General features: G+C 42.3%; 1 protein-coding gene across 3 annotated transcripts in view; it reads right to left on the bottom strand.

Annotated features, from left to right (window-relative positions):
* Window positions 1-12,425, bottom strand: part of LOC148852556 (Polynucleotide adenylyltransferase family protein) — an 88,095-nt gene that overhangs the window by 71,697 nt on the left and 3,973 nt on the right. The gene's annotated exons all lie outside the window — the stretch shown is intronic.

Raw genomic sequence — 12,425 nt, forward strand, 5'->3', positions numbered from 1 at the left:
TAATTAAATCATCCTGAACTCCTCCATCAAATGGATTTATCAAATTGAATTTTGATGGTAGTGAGGGTAACCCTGGACCTTCTGGCATAGTAGGGGATTTCAGAGATGAGGAAGGCACTATTAGGACTATACTTTCTTGTCCTATTGGTCTAGGTGACTCATTGAGAGCTGAAATCCTTGCTGTGATGGAAGGAATTCAGAAAGCCAAGGAGTTGAATGTTTCCAAACTGATAATTGAAGGGGGCTCGAAGCTCGTTATTGATTGGCTCCAAAAGGAGTAGAAGATGGACTGGTGGGAGTATATAAATGAAAAAAGGAAGTTCGGAAGATTTCGCTCAAGGAATGGAAATTCAATTTAACTGGATTAAGAGAGATACCAAGAGCTTGGCTGATACTTTGGCTAAGCTATGCTGTAATGTTTTCTTTATTGGGAGTGGGAACTAAGAGAGTTTATCTCCCCTCTCCTTGTATCCGCTTATTTATTTTTTAATGAAATCCATTCAGCTGTAATGTTTTCTTTTTTGGGAGTGGGATCTAAGAGAGTTTATCTTCCCCCGACTCCTTGTATTCACTTATTTATTTTTTAATGAAATCCATTCAGTTATTGATAAAAAATAAAAAAAATAAAAAAAAAAACAGAAAGTCTTGGAAGGACCGAGAAGGGTGAGGAGTCTTTCGAGATAGAGCTTAGTAATGCCACTGTGGAGCAGGAGATGGTGTCTATGGCACAGAATATCAGCAATCCAACACTGATGGTAAATGCCAAAAACAAAAATTGGGCCAGCAAATGGGTGTTGGTTGCAGAGAAACCAGTTACAGATTGGAAGAAGGTAACAGGTCTACTGATACATAAGTTCAAACCATCTGCTAGGCTGTTTGCAGATCTGTAAAACCATCCCACTCTTGAGCCCATTTCCTCCATGAGAGCTCAAATCTCCTGTAGTATATGTCTATACTTCCTTGCCACACTGCACCCAACTCTGCCCTTGTTAAATCCCCAACTCCTATGGAACCTAAAAATAAAGCCAAAATATTGTCCTCGCTGTTCCTGATGACTCCTCCCACACCTGAATCTCCTGGATTGCCTATGCTGCATGCATCTGTCAAAGTTGAGTTTAAGGTCTTCTTTGGACAAACATGTGTTGATTTTATTATGATACACCTCCCAAATGAAGGCCCTAATCTTTGGTGGTAGCGGCCTTCACCATATGGCATTAATAGAAAAAGAAGGGGAGGATTAGAGTCCAAAGTAAGGCCCTCAAAGAAGGAAGCATAAGAGAATAAACCAGAAGGGTTGAGGGTCCACATCTAAGAAAATCCCTTCAAAAGACTCAATTAGATCCATAACCTAAGCTGATTCAGCCCCTTAGTCCCCTCCTCAAACCCAAGTTCCAAGAAATTCCATGTTCAGAGGGTGACACATTCAGAAATAAAGCAATCTTTTTATCTTGAAAGTGAATAAGTAGAAGGAAATTATCTGAGGATAGAATCCCCCGCACTACAGATCTTTCCAAAATTTAGTTTTATTTCTTGAGAGGACATCAACCCATAAGAATCTGAGGAACATAGACAATCATAGTAGTCAAGGCGATGCCTAGGCAACAAGGTGCCCTCGAAGGCTTGCCTCGCCCAGTTGCCAGGCAGTTTTTGTATACTGTCCTATAAAATACCTTTATATTGTTATTTTTTGATGTTATAATTATAAAATAGGCATTATTAAACAAAAATATTCATCTTTTGTGTTAATAAACTGATTTCTTTTTATTATTTTCTTATTTGTTAGGGTTTAATACACAAACATTGCTAACTGCTGTATTGAACCCTCAAAGACTTAAAAATCTGAACCAATAAGTAAGGGAAGAACTTAAAATTTTGTCTAATCAACACATTTCTTCTTCCACCTTTTCTTTTCCTATAACAAAAATAGGGGGTTCAGCCCCTATATTTTTTAAGATTTCTTTTCTTTCTTCTTTTTCTTCTCATAAATATGTTGATTTTCTAGACTTAAAAATGAAGTTTATAATTTTCTTATGCAAATTATGGATAGTTATTAAGGAAAGATGGTTATGGAACCTAGGGAACTACCCTAGGATATGTGGTTTTTACTTAAAAAATCCATCGCCTAAGCGACGCCTAGGCAACTAGGCGACAAGGCACCCCCTTATCGCCTAGCCTCGCCTTAGCACCTTGAAAACTATGTAGGCAATAATGATACAATAGCTTTCCAAGGAGAGGTCAAGGCTGCTCTTGAGTTTAGATTGGTGTCCCAGCCATTTGAGTTAACTCCATGAATGCTTTTAATAGCCATGTACCAGAGTTTGTTCAAATCAAAGGGTAATCTCAAAAGCCATTTGCCCAAGAGGGAAGAGTTTCCATCTAGCCCTTAATTTTCCTGACCCTAAACCCCACTCCTTTACCCTTGTACAAACCAAGTCATAGTTAAACAAATGCTCTTTTTTAACAAGATTCCAAAAGATGGTGGATTAGGGATTCCCTCCTAGTGGTAATCCTAGGCACTTGATTGGCCACTCAATTATGAAGCATCCAAAGCTTTCCACTTGCCTTCTCACCACATCCCCTTCCATGTTATTTCTGGACAGGCAGCTCTTCCTTAGGTTCATCTTTAGATTCTATGTTCTTTTCAAGCAATTCAACAACAATTTCAAATTCCTTAAGCTCCTACCCCCATCCTTTTGACCAAAAAAAAAATTATTAGATAATCTACAAATTGTATATAGGAAACCAATAAATTATCTCCCCACTCCCAACTCTTTATTAGGCCCATCCTATCATCCCTAATGACCAATCTGCTTAACACTTCCACTACCACAGTAAAAAGAAAAGGTGATAAAGGGCGCCCTTGCCTAAGACCTCTTTTATCAGGAAAGAAATTCTTTATGGAACCACTGACCAAGATTGAGCAATGGCATGAGCTCAAGCAACCTCTTATCTACTTTCTCCATATATTCCCAAACCATCATTTCCCTAGGACTTCATCCAGGAAGGACCAATCCACAAAGTCATATGCTTTTCCTAAGTTGATTTTACAAATCCACCCTCTTCCCCCCTTTCCTTCTCAAATCCTCCACACACTCAATTGCGGTCAAGATTTGATCTATGATCTACATTTCTTTAACCCTGATTTTGTGAAACAATGTGGAAGGAAGAGCATGACCTCCTTTTAGCCTTAAAGATAGGACTTCAACTATTATTTTGTAGAGCCTATCAACCAAGCTAATGGGATTGAAATCTTTAGGACTTACTGCTACTGATTTAGGAATTAGCGAGACAAGAGTCGCATTTCCTCGTAAATGATGCTCCTTCCATGGAATTCCCTATACACTCCCATCAAATCCTCTTTTAATAATATCCCAATACTTCTGGAAGAAACCTACGGAGAAGCCAATCTGGGCCCAAAGTTCTGAGTTTTTTTTTTTTTTTGATCAATAACATCAACTTCATTAAATTAAGAGAAGAGAGGGAAAAGAATACAAGGGGAGATAAAATAACTTAGCTCCCCAAAAACAGAAAACACAAAGAATGCAAAGAAAATTAAAAACTAGCCCAAAAAACAGCTTCCCTATTCACTCCTTGCTTGGCCAACCCATCCGCAAATGAGCTGGCACTCCTCTTCACCCAGCTGTACTGAATCTCAATGTCCCTACCCAGCCATAAGAACTGTTTTTTCTCATTGTTAAAGTTCCACAAACCACTGTCCTCTGTCTTCAACCAATTAACCACCACCTTCGAGTCACCTTCCAGAATCAAACGGCTAATATTTAGAACTTTTGCTCTTCGAATTCCTTCAAGCGCTGCAAGGATCTCAGCCCTAAGAGAGTCACCTTCTCCAATGGGGTCAGAGAATAAAGCAGTAACAATCCCTTCCTCATTCCTGAAGACTCCTCCAATCCCAGAGGGCCCTAGATTCCTTACACTGCTGCCATCAAAATTCAGCTTTATAAAGCCCGAGGGGGGGGACCAGAACGGACAAAGAGTCCTCTTGCATCTAGCAGTGAAAGCAATCTCTTTCTAGTTTCTTAGCAAGTCATCCATAGGACAATCTGAAAACAACTCCAAAGATTTTAGCCAGTGGACCGCTCTTATGAGGATTCGATCTAACAAATCTTCCAGAGTTTTTTCTTTGTCAAAAAATATGCGTGAGTTTCTTTCTTCCCACAAAGACCAGCAAACCGCTGCCCTAATACACATCCACATAGTCTTCCCTCGCTTCTTAGGCCAACTAAAAAAAGAAGGAGAAAACAAACCTTGGACAGTCTCCGGAGGAAACCAAGAATGCCCAAAACGGGAGAAAACCCACTCCCAAACAGATTTAGCAACCTTACAAGAGACCATGAGGTGGTAGCCAGATTCCCCATCAGCTTTACAAAGAGCACATCTATTAGGAAGTAGACAATAGTTGGGTCACTTTCTTTGGAGTAAGTCTAAAGTGTTGATTCTTTCCAGGAAAATTTCCCAACAAAAAAACCCCACCCGAGGAGGAATAGGTCTGCTCCAAATTTCCTTAACTGGAAATGACAACCCCAGGGGGGTAGGAGGCTGAGTTAAGGTTTCAAAGAAAGAAGCACAAGAAAAGGTACCCGAGCTAGAAAGGGTCCAAAATCTGGTGTCTTCCTTAGCAGGGTTTAGGAAGACACCCTCAAGGGAGGCTAGCAGAGCTACCAGGCTATCCAGGTCTGTATCCCTAATTGCCCTACGCAGGCCAAGGTTCCAACCAAAGCCCGAAGTGGAAGCAGAAGGGACTAAGAAAGAAGAAATGGGTTCATTTTTCAAGTTTGAAAGAGCATACAAGGAAGGAAACTTGTCTTTCAGAGGAGAATCCCCGACCCAAAGATGTTCCCAAAAATTTATTCGGTTACCAGAGTTTAGACCATACCTGATCCAAGGAGAGAAAACTAGAAGCAGATTGTGGATGGATTTCCAAGGAGAAGCAGTTGAAGCCCTTGCCAAGATTCCAGGATCCCAGCCATTGTCTTCCAGCCCATGAATGCTAGCCACAATCTTAGTCCACAATTTATCCCTTTCCAAAGAGAACCTCCACAACCACTTCCCCAAAAGAGCCATGTTCCTTTTTCTTGAAATTACCAATCCCAAGACCTCCTAGTGTTTTACACCTAGAGACCACCTCCCAACTCACCCTATGATCTCTCTTCTCCTCTCCAGGCTCCTAGAGAAAGTTCCTTAATAATTTTTCCAATCGATTTGAAACCTTTGAGGGGATCTTAAACACTGACAGAAAGTAAACAGGGAGGTTAGCTAGGGTAGGTCTAATGAGAGAAACTCTTCCACCTAAAGAAAGATAACTCCTCTTCCAGGCCGCTAGCCTCTTCTCAAACCTCTCCACTACCGGAACCCAAAAGCTAACACTCTTAGGATTACCTCCTAAAGGGAGGCCCAAATAAGTCAAGGGCCAATCCATAATAGCACAACCTAGCTCATCTGCAGATTCCCTTAGGTCTCTTTCGTTCACATTCACTCCCGCCACACAACTCTTGTCAAAGTTTACCTTGAGGTTAGATATCTGCTCAAAAAGTTGTATTGTCAACTTTAGATTCCGGATCCAACTGAGGTTCCCTCCTTCACAAAAAATGATGGTATCATCTGCAAACTGTAGAAGAGTTAAGGGAACCTCCTCCCTTCCTACTCTCCACCCTCTTATTAGATTCCTCGAGTTTGCTCTATGGATCAATCGCCCAAACACATCAACAATAAGGGTAAAAAGAAAAGGGGAAAGAGGATCTCCTTGTCTTAGACCTCTCAACGCTGGAAAGAAGTCAACCACAGTCCCGTTCACCAGGATAGAATAATGGCAAGTCCTAACATAGCCCCAGAACCACTTGCACCACCTATCACCAAAACCAAAACTCCTCAACACCTCCATCACGAAATACCAATCAACCAAGTCGAAAGCCTTCTCCAAATCCAATTTGCAAACCACTCCCTTCTTTGACTTTCTAAAGCTCTCCAAGCTCTCATTTGCAATGAGGATCTGATCGGTGATCTGTCTTCCTTCCACAAAAGCACTTTGGTTGGGTGCAATAATAAAAGGGAGCACCTTCTTTATCCTGAGAGACAGCACATTTGCAATGATTTTGTACAAGCTAGTCACCAGACTAATAGGTCTAAAATCTTTTGGTTGAGAAGCATCTTTCTTCTTTGGGACTAAGGCAATGAAAGTTGAGTTCAAGCCCGGGTTTATTACACCCCTCCTGTGGAACTCCTCAAAAACCGATGTAAGATCATTCTCCAAAATATCCCAGCAATCCTGGTAAAAGGCCATTGTGAACCCATTTGGACCCGGAGCTTTCGTCCTATCCATAGAGAATACTGCTTCCTTTACCTCCTCCATATCGAACCTTTTTTCTAGCCACTCTCTCTTCTCTGCACTTAGAGTCGGCCAATCCAAACCCTCCAACCACACTCTCTCATTTAAAGGCTTTCTAAAAATAGATTTGAAGTGGTTTACTAGGGGCTCTGCAATTTCAGCCGGGTGAGACAAAACTGCTCCATCAACTTCCAAGTTAGAGATGTAATTCTTCTTTCTCCTTCCATTTGCCACTGAATGAAAAAACCTTGTGTTTCTGTCTCCCTCCTTTAGCCACTTACACCTAGATTTTTGCCTTCAATTGAAATTGATTTCCTCCTTAATCAAGATGTCCTCCATCTGCCTCCTTAAAACCCATCTCAACTTCCTTTCTTCTTCTCCAAAGGGGCCTCTCTCTTCTTTCAGGTCCAAATCCTCGATTTGCTCCACCAGAACTTGCTTTCTTTCTTCTAATCTTCCAAACTCCAGCCTATTCCACTCCTTTAATTGAGATTTTAGGTATTGGAGTTTCTTGAGGAACCTCATTCCCTCCCAATCAACTATCGGATTAGCTTGCTCCCACCACTCTCTGATTTTCTCAGTGAAACCCGGATGAGTCAACCACATATTTTCAAACTTGAAAGGGGTAGGCCCTACTCCTCTTAATTCCTCCTTGACCAAAACTATTGGCCAGTGGTCTGAAGTAAGTCTAGGGAGAGCCCTAGAAGTAATATTGCCCCAATGTTCCTCCCAATCTGTTGAGAACAAAAATATATCCAACATAGAGCAAATTGGTCGCGATTGAAGGTTGGACCAAGTGAAATTATTTAGGAGATGAAGTTTTTTGAGATTAAAAGAGTCCACAAATTGGTTGAACTTCCTCATACTTATTGTCACTCTCTATCTAGGGTTGTTGGTTTCCTCCATAAATCTCACTACATTAAAGTCCCCTCCCACACACCAGGGTTCATCCTAGAGGCCTCTAATGTCACTCAATTCTTCCCATAATTCCTCCCTTTGCCTATAGTCATTGGGGCCATACACATTTGTTAGTACCCATTCATATCCATCGGCCACCTGTTTAAACTTCAGGGAGACAGAGTGATCACCAATTAGCTCCTCCATACCTAAGAGTATCTCTTCTTTCCACAGGGTCACAATCCCTCCCGAGGAACCCCACGAAGGAGCAGCCACCCACTTAATACCTCTAGAACTCCACACACTCCTTGCCCATCTGCAATCAAAATCCATTCTTTTGGACTCCTGAAGCATAACCATATCCGCATTAAACTTCTTAATTACCTCTTTGATTGTTGCTCTCTTCCTAATGCTGCCCAACCCCCTCACGTTCCAACTTAGGATTCTCATCGTAAACTATAAGCCTTAACCCTAAGTCCTCCAAGAACTATTTAGACCCTTTTCTTCTAATCCCTTTCACTTCAAACTTCTTGTCCCCCTCAATATCTTTTTTTAATCTCTCCACTTCACTCAGCCTTCTAAACTTCATCTTGTTGTCCTCTTTATTTTGCATGTAGGCTTTTAGATCATTCAGGTTCTTCAGCTTGCACCCCAACTTTTTCACAAACTCTACAACTGACTCTTCCCCATTAGTTTCCTCTTTTTCTAAAGAAGAACTCTCCTCACTCCTAAGAAGCTTCTTGTTCCTTCTCACATTACCTCCAACCACAGCCCTGTCTATCCCCTCCAGGCTCCCTCTCTGCAAATCCTTTCTTTCCACTTCACCCAAGAGGCTTTCTAAGATTTCCCAAATTATTGTCTCTCTGCAAGTTTCCTCACCCACTTCCCCCCCTTGCAGACTCCCTGTGACTTTCAGACCAGTGGCTTCCGACTCTTGGTTGGGAAGAGAATCTGGAACAACAAATACAGAGCGCTCATCAGTATCCAAAACTAAATTGATAGTGTTGAGGGATTTACCTGAGGTAGAGAAGTGAGGAGAGAGCAAAGGCAAAGGAGAGGTAGTCACTTTCTTTTTTGAGAAATTAGAGCACTCTGTCTCCCAGAGATGGGGGAGGAAAATCCATGTCGTTGTATCAACACAAAGACCCCTTTTTGTACCCAAATATGTACCTCTCTGTGAAGTACCCTTGTTCCACTCTGAGAAGACCCGAGCTACCTCCTTTTCGGCCTCTTGCAAAGCACTAGAACTAGGGGAGGGGGGCTAAGCCAGTATTGGGTTAAAATCAAACACCCTCTCCTCCCACTCCTCCTTTCCTTCCCCCACCGAATCCCCTAAGAACAAACAGTCCAGGCTAAAAGAATCCATGTTCTAACCTTTAGATAGAGCTTCAACTGCTGCACTGCCTAAACTCCCATAGGCTTCTGAAGTTTCATCATGATCAGAATCTAAACAGCAGCTCAACCAACCTTGATCAGCCTCTTCTTTCTCTTCTGGTCTGCCTCTCGAATAGCGCGGGTTCGGGCGATCAGAAGTGCTAAGATTTTGCACGTCGCCGGCTGCCCGTCGGACCCAGCACAAAGGCCGGTGTCCTTCAACCCTGTTCGCTAACTTCGCCCCTCCACAATCGAGAGGGCGAGACTTAGACGATGATAGATGAAAGTTGTCATCTATCATCACCCCATGCCTGCCCCGCCCCACGTGATGACTTAAGTTGTCATGTGGGCTTTTAAAACCGAAAGTAGGCTCAACCATTGACCCGACAGGCTCGACCTTCCTTAAAGCCAGTTCGGAAAGAGACTTAGAGCACAAACGGCTCTTTCCCAACTTAGCCACGTCAGCATAGGACGGGCCACCCTCTTTAAACAACCCCTCTTCAAAAAAAAATTTGAAAAAGAGGCCTTAATAGGAAGGTTTCGAGACTTGGGGCGCCCCTGCGACTGTTCCCCTTCCTCTATAAATCGCCCACACACAACAGGCTTTCCCGCCAACCCCTGTAGGCCACGTGTACACCCCCCTACGAGCTCGTCAGAACCTTCAACCTCTGGTCATCTTCCCCAAAGCATGGCTTCAACTTCTGAAACTAACCGGACCTTGTACCAAGCACCTTCTGAAAGAACTTCGAAGATCCGCAACACGTTCTCCGGTTTTATCCCAGCAATCTTAAGTTCCACCGCTCTCAAGTTTCTTAAGTTAGCCTCCAACAAAACTCCACCCAACGCTCTAGTAATTTTCCCCATAATGAGATCATTCCAAAGGTTGAAGGGAAGACCGAGAAGTTTAATCAAAAAACTGCAGGCTCTGGGTTCAACTTCATTGCAATCTGGAGCACAATTCTGAACCTGAATCAAACTTCCTTCTACAAGGAAAGAGCTGAAGAACAGATTCTTATCTCCAATATCTAGTAAGGCTTTCTTTTTAGCAAAAGGCAGCAACAAAACATCTTCATCTAAACCCAACTTCTCTGCTAAAACTTCTAAGACTTTCGTCCAATCTTCTATCACCCTTTCTACCACTAAGACCACCCTCTTCTCCCAGCTCCCACTCCCTTCTTCCAATGCTACTCGTCGGAGGACAGTCGAGCTGGACACCAAGACTTCGGGGTAAAGCTTTGAGTTGGGCACAGAACAAACCTTCAAGCCAGGGGCTTCTTCTACTCTACCTTCAACCTCCAAGAGAAAAGCCTAAAGATTTGAAGCGAAAGAAGCCCACCCTCTCCGCTTCAGGCCTTTTGGAATACACATCACTTGCTTTTTGTTATTACCAAAGAGTTCAGTGACCATTATGAACCACCCTTTTCCATTCCTTTTTAGCACAGATTCAAACCTCTTGTTCTCACAGGTCAACGAGTTTCTCCAACCTTCTTCCCGAAAGGAATTTATAGTTCCATCTACAAAACCTTTCAACCACACACAGGCCTCCTCTGGTAGGAGAATAGACGCCCTGCTCCCTTCTCTGATTTTCAAGAGAGCCTTCCCCTTTGTCCTTCCCTGCTCAAACAGGAAGGATTTGGCTTCAATGAACAACTCCAGTCTCCATTTCCCAACTTGAACTTCCTCTCCTCTCCCATACCTCCAACTCCCCTTTTGCCCAAAGTTTTGAATTGTCCATCTCGAATATGGCTCTTTTGACTTCCTACTCAAAATCCATCTCCAAGGCACTTACCAATGCCCCATCAAGGTTTAGCTACTCAAAACCAAGAAACATAGCTCTTGGAGGAGGGGAAACTCCATAGGTTCCTTTGAAGTGATCAACAAGTATGTTTGCAATTTCATCCTACTTTATAACCACCTCATCCTCAACCACTATTTTAATAATGAGGTCATTCTTGTTTTTAGCTTCAATTAGCCTATGGAAGTACCTGGTATTGTCATCCCCTTCTTTTATCCATCTACATCTTGTTGCCTTCACGAGATCTCCTCTCTCCTCAAAAGGTCATTCAACTTCCACTTGAGGATCATCCACTATCTCTCCCCATTAATCAAATCTCATTCACCCTATTTTTGGTTAAGATCTTCAATTTGCACTAGGGTTCTAATGTTCTATTCTTCTTTTCACCAATTACCCCAAAAACCTCCTTATAGATATTTCCACATCCTTTTTGTGGAATTTCTGGAATGTACTTAGGACATTCTAAACAACCCCAATACTATGAAGAGGGAGGATTGGTAGTTGGACATCTAAAAGAGAAAAATACCTCTCTTTTGAGCAAATGGCTTTGGAGATTCTCTTTAAAGTCCGATGCTCTTTGGGCAGCTTCCATCTCAAGCAAATATGGAACAAGTGCAAACGGGTGGGTTAGCAATCTTCATTTGAACCGGGTAAAGACTTCAAATCCTTGGAAAGGTATAGCCTCTTCACACTCTTTTTTCCTTCCTTTCATTAGATATAAAGTGGGAAATGGTAATAAAATAAAATTCTGGAAAGACCTCTGATGGGGGAACTCCACCTTAGGAGAATCTTTCCCTAGACTCTTCAATCTTTCTTTAGATCCAAACTCACCTGTCTCCTCTTGTCTTCCTAACCTTCCTGCTGATATAATTTGAACCTAAACCTTAGAAGACCCCCAAGGGACATAGAGATATCAGACCTCATGGACCTCTTTCACACCATTAAAGAAGTCTACACCTCTCCTCTCTCCATTGACACCCGAGTGTGGACCCTCCACCCAAATGGTGATTTTACTTCCAAATCTATGTTCAAGGCTCTAACTATAGGTGAACAAAGTTCCTTTATCCCTTTCAACAAGATTTGGTGCAGTCACATCCATCAAGAGTCTCTTTCTTTGTTTGGGAAGCGTGCCTACATAGAATAAATACCTATGACCTTCTTCAGAAAAAAAGTTTGGTAAGATCCTATATTTCTCCTCATGCTTGTCTTTTATGCCTTAAAGAAGGTGAATCAGCTGATCATCTACTCATCCATTGCAATTTCACTCAAAAGATTTGGTGTCATTTCTTAAACCTGGCTGGTTACAATTGGGTTTTTCCAAAGCATATTCAGGAATTTCTTCATCAATGGAAAGGTTTAGGCCTGAGCAAAAGAGGTAAAGTTTACTGGCAAACGGTGCTACATACAGTTCTGTGGGGAGTTTGGGAGGAAAAAAAAAACAGGTGTTTATTAAACAACAAAATCAGATATCTTGAAGAGTTAATCTCAGATATCTCCTTTCATTGTAATCTCTGGACTGCTAATTCTGAGCTGTTCCAAGGACTCTCTCTCAATGATCTCAACAAAAATATCCAAACAATTTTGTTTCCTCCAACCTACCTTCGATCAATCCAGAGACTGCATGTACCTTTTAACGAAGGAGGGATGACTTTAAAACTCAACGGAAGTGCCACACGCAATCCTGGTGTAGCTGGGATTAGGGGTATTTTGAGGGATGAACTGGGTAACATCTGTAGGGTTTTCAGTGGCCCAATCAGTTATGCTGGCTCAACTAAGGCTGCAGTGATGGCTGCTCTCACTGGAATTAGAATAACAAAAAGCTTGGGCATTCAGGGTTCATCTATTGTAGGAGATTCAGCTAATACCATTAAGCGGCTCAGGATAAGGAGGGGGTCCTTGGAGGTTGAGTCATTATCTGGCTGAGGCTAGAGACTCCTTGGAAGGCCTAAACGCAAACTTGTTGTGGATACCGAGGGAGCTGAATCATATTCATAGTTGTCAAGGAGACGCCTAGGC

Source organism: Nelumbo lutea, chromosome 5 (genome assembly GCF_056320005.1).
Source record: "Nelumbo lutea isolate HS-2025 chromosome 5, American lotus-T2T, whole genome shotgun sequence".
NCBI classification, from domain to species: Eukaryota; Viridiplantae; Streptophyta; class Magnoliopsida; order Proteales; family Nelumbonaceae; genus Nelumbo; species Nelumbo lutea.